Source organism: Nematostella vectensis, chromosome 11 (genome assembly GCF_932526225.1).
Source record: "Nematostella vectensis chromosome 11, jaNemVect1.1, whole genome shotgun sequence".
In the NCBI taxonomy this organism is placed as follows: Eukaryota; Metazoa; Cnidaria; class Anthozoa; order Actiniaria; family Edwardsiidae; genus Nematostella; species Nematostella vectensis.
The window spans coordinates 12,086,909-12,091,851 of NC_064044.1; the positions used below are offsets into that span (position 1 = coordinate 12,086,909).

Genomic DNA, 4,943 nt, shown 5'->3' on the forward strand with positions numbered 1-4,943 from the left:
CCCATGTTCCCATGCTGTCGTCCAAAAGTGGAGAATGGGCGCCAATATGAAACGTGTAGCTGGAGGCTTACTCTAAATTTCAATTAATCCGAAGTGGGGGAGGCATCTGCTACCCAGGATCACACCCACCCCTCCCAAACCTGTATCTACCACTGGATAAAGTTATGCACTTTCAATTTTACACAATGCATTGCAAGAAAGGTTAACCCTGGCTAGTGGGAAGTCCGCTTCAATCATTTTTTTTTTTTTACTTTTTTGTCACCCTATGATCCACATGCATGAGACCCCCAAAGGGATAGCAGAAGCGGAAAAAGGGATAGCAGTAGTAGATTTTTTTATATAAAAATCGGGTGTATCAAGAGAGCATAAGATATCTTATGCTCTTTTGGGTTATATATACCCCAAAAGATAGGACGATCACCCCCGTCTATTTTTATAGAGGGTCCCCCCAGAGGAGGGGGGGGAGAGGGTCCCCCCATGGATGTGTAAGTTTTGAAAATTTAAATTCGTACAGGGGCATTTGTTACATCATTATTGAGAGAAGAATTATAAAATAAGAGTGGGTCAAACTGCTGCGTGGAAATCTATCGAGATGGATTTTACGTGGCACTGCAAGAAATAAGTTTTTATTGCTATTTTCGAAAATATCGGTAATAATGAATTTTTTCCCATACATTTTACTATAATTTTTCCAGGAACGGACCGGGCATTTCGATCGTTATAATCGAAACTATATCGCCTATATTGTGTTATATCGTGTTGTTCCAACAGTTTTTGCTGTTGTTGGGTACCCTTTGTCCCAAAATGACCCCAGAATGCATCGCTACAAAGTAGCAAAATGGCGTCAAAACACCGAGGAGAAATCACAAGAGTTCATTCATTTAACAAAACCAGCATTCATGAGTCAGATATTGTAGCTGAATCTACCGGGAGTACAAAAGGGAGCAAAAAAAGGAGACAAACAACGACAGCCACGAAGAAAGAGTTTCGAGTGTGACCTGTGGTAAATGCTTCAGTCAGCCTGGAAATCGCAACGTACACAAAAAAGTCACATTTTAGTGAGAGGCCGTACAAATGTGAACAGTGTGGCAAATGCTTTAAACAGGCTGGGACCCTCAGAATACATACATACAGGAGAAACTGAGAAATGCCACATCAGTGTCCTCAGTGTGGTAAATTTTTCGCTCGGGCTGGAGACCTCAAGACACATGCTCTCACACATACAGGAGAAAAGCCACATCAGTGCCTTCAGTATGCTTTGCCCTTTCTTTGAACCTCAAAAAGCATGCTCTCACACAAACAGGAGAAATGCCACATCAGTGTCCTGAATGTGGTTAATGTGTTACATGGGCTTAAACCCTCAAAAGACATCCGTATGGTGTTTTCCTTATCCTGCCTTAGTGTGGGGAATTTTATGCCTTATTCTACCTTACATTCACATTACCTTACACTACCTTACCTCTCATCTTACCCCCCTTCCTTGCCTCAACCTTCCTCACCTTTCTTACCTCACAGCATCTCACTTAACCTCACCTTATTTTACCTCGCCTTACTTGTACGCACCACACCTCATCCCACCTGACATCACCACATCTCACCTTACCTCACCACACCTCACCTCTCCTCACCACACCTCACCCCACCACATCTCACCTCACCGCATCTCACCTCATCACACCTCACCTCACCACATCTCACCTTACCACATCTCACCTCACCTAACCACACCTCACCACATCTCACCTCCGCACACCTCACCTCACCATATCTCACCTCACCACATCTCATCTAACCTCACCTCACCTTACCACATCACACCTCACCTCCGCACACCTCACCACATCTCACCTCACCCCACCACATCTCACCACACCTTACCTCACCACATCTCACCTTACCTCACTTGGTTCACCTTACCTTACCTTTATATACAATCATTCGTTAAAGCAAGTCAGTCCTGCCCAGCACCTTTCATTGCTTTGTTTGTCTTTCTCTGTAGGATTTATACTTGAAAGGTACTGTATGTTGAATTTGATTTCAAGAGATATATTTTTTTGAAAATTATGAACTAAGTTACTAAGTTTGGACCAATCAGTCATCTATTTTTATGTAATGCTTGTTGAGACTAAATTTGTGATTTCACTTTAGGATTTTCCCGAAGAATTTTGAAATTTGTTGAAGATGTGAAGGACTGTGAACAAATGTCCGGATAATGGCCGGACAGACGGCATATAACTGATCAAGTGGATCTTGGTAGGTCACTACATCTTCAATACTTACTTACAATACTTCACGCTGAACTGGATTTGTCGCGTCAGCAAAGTCAAGCAGGCGAAGGAAAATGGAAAGTACCTCCCGTCCCTCAGACATTTATTTTCTTCAAACAAAGTGACTTTTCAAATGTTTTTTTTTTACTCAAAAAGGGGGGTGGATATCCACCCAATCCTCCCCCCCCTCCCGTATCCGCCCCTGAGTTATGGTTGAGGTAGTAGGGTTGAGGATTGTGGTGGTAATGGTGATGATATAATGATGATGGTGGCTGTGATTTTAATGATTATGGGTGGTGGTGGTAATGATGATGATGGTTGTGATTATGATGGCGATTATGATAATAATAGTGGCTGCGATTATCATCTTAATGACAGGATTAGTGGTTTTAAAATACTTCTGGACCCGCTACTGCGAACGGAATACGCTCATGACCGCAAATGACCCTCCGATGGCTGTGCAGTCAACAATAGTTTCATGTTTCTGCAAGAGATAATGACAGCATCTCCAACAAACCTTCAAGTACCATGATTGATGACTCTAGAAAGTCTTAATTCAAGGTGCACTGTTATTGAATGACTATTTCAAAGCCTCGATCGATGGCATTACGTCTTCCGACAGGGCGCACATTGCTAACCGCAGGAAGATCTATCCGTGAGAGTACAAGTAGCGCGCACACCCGCTAAACCGCTAAATCCGCGAAGTCTTTTTATATGACGTCTATACCTTCGCACAACCACCCCCTACCGCTCAGTAAATCCTAGCTAGCGCCAGTGAGGCTAACTCGTCACAGTGCAAAGAAAAAGTTCATAAATGAATGCTTCGCCCTCCGGGATCAATATCGCTGCCAAACTTAAAATACCGTACAATTATTATTATTTTTTTTATCTTTAATATTATTTGGACGTCAATCAATATACAAGGACGTTGTATACAATTCCAAATAAAATCTCTGTCTGTCTCGATTCAAAGCGCCCACCGTCTCGTGATATATCCCCTTATCTTACTGTAATATGCTGAGTCATATTTAGCGATTATCGGGGCGAAATCCATCGATACACGCCAATTGCTTAGAGCGACTATCTAGTCTGTTATAAGCCGACGAAGACAACGATGATGGCAACGGCACGATAAAACGAGATTTAAAAAGCGTCGTGAAATGTACTCTGATACATTTCAGCCGTTTGTCTCCAAACTATCGGATACGTGTATGTTATAAACCAGAATATCATTGTTTGCAGAAATAAGGGTTTAGACTCCCTTTGCTTATTTAGAACAATAAAAACGACTTAATTTTGGACATTCATTTTTAGCCAAGTCCTTTTTGTTGTTGCTTTTGTTCATTTTCCCTTATGATAAATTTGCCTCGCCTCCAACTATTGCTATCTTCTACTTTGAAATCTGCGAAATCTTGGAAACAGATAAGCCGCCCTCTAGCTTCCGTCTACCAGGCCTAGGTTACACTTGACACCCTCTGATTGGTCAACACTTTGTGCCCTCTGACTGGTCCAAACGTGGCACCCACCGATTGGTCGAAACGTGGCACCCACTGATTGGTCCAAACGTAACACCATCTGATTGGTCAAAACGTGACACGCACTGACTGGTCCAAACGTTGCACCCTCTGGTTGGTCCAAACGTGGCACCCTCTGATTGGTCCAAACGTGGCACCCTCTGATTGGTCAACACTTTGTTTTCTCTGATTGGTCAACACTTTGTTCTCTCTGATTGGTCAATACTTTTTGCCCTCTGATTGGTCAACCCTTTGCGCCCTCTGATTGGTCAACCCTTTGCGCCCTGTGATTGGTCAACACTTTGTTCCCTCTGGTTGGTCAACACTTTGTTCCCTCTAATTGGTCATTACTTTTTGCCCTCTGATTGGTCAACACTTTGCGCCCTTTGATTGGTCAATTCTTTTTGCCCTCTGCTTGGTCAACACTTTGTGCCCTCTGATTGGTCAATACTTTGCTCCCTCTGATTGGTCAATACTTTGCGCCCTCTGATTGGTCAATACCTTTTGCCCTCTGCTTGGTCAACACTTTGTGCCCTCTGATTGGTCAACACTTTGCGCCCTCTGATTGGCCAATACTTTGCGCCCTCTGATTGGTCAATACTTTGCGCCTCTGATTGGTCGATACTTTGCGCCCTCTGATTGGTCAATACTTTGTGGCGATGCTGCACGATGTGTTAAGTGACGGGCCCATTTTACCTACCGTTTCCATCTTTAAACCTTTTTAGCTTATATAAGGTTTTTATCATATATTAACTAATATCAATAATTTAATTGGCAGCCTTTGTATTTTTGTTTTCAACTGCCAAATTAGGAGAAGAAACCCTAAAATTATAAAATGCTTTATATCCCAACCGCTTTTCCAAATCAACCGATGGCGGCCGCCAGAGGCTTTTTAGTTATATTGTAACGTAATGTTCTCAGAGCATTTAACCGTTGATAGTATTTAACCGTTTAGGCAATCTGTTAGGATTACCGCAAGCCTTATCAACAATAAAGGTTATCTTTCACCACTTCCATTTAACTGCGTTTGTATCTAATTTTTTTTATAAATTACTTTTTGGAAATCAAATCTCATATACCGTTTAGTAAAAATAATAGACAAATTACCCACAATAGCATTTGCATTTAGGCTTCTAATATTTTATAAGAAAACACTCAAGAA

At 42.1% G+C, this 4,943-nt stretch overlaps 1 long non-coding RNA gene across 1 annotated transcript; it reads left to right on the forward strand.

Moving 5' to 3' along the window:
- The first annotated feature begins 1,763 nt into the window (after positions 1-1,763).
- LOC116619484 lies at positions 1,764-3,239 on the forward strand. The gene is made up of 2 exons (XR_004296709.2): positions 1,764-2,253; positions 2,646-3,239. It is a non-coding gene; the product is annotated as an uncharacterized LOC116619484 (long non-coding RNA).
- Positions 3,240-4,943: the final 1,704 nt, after the last annotated feature.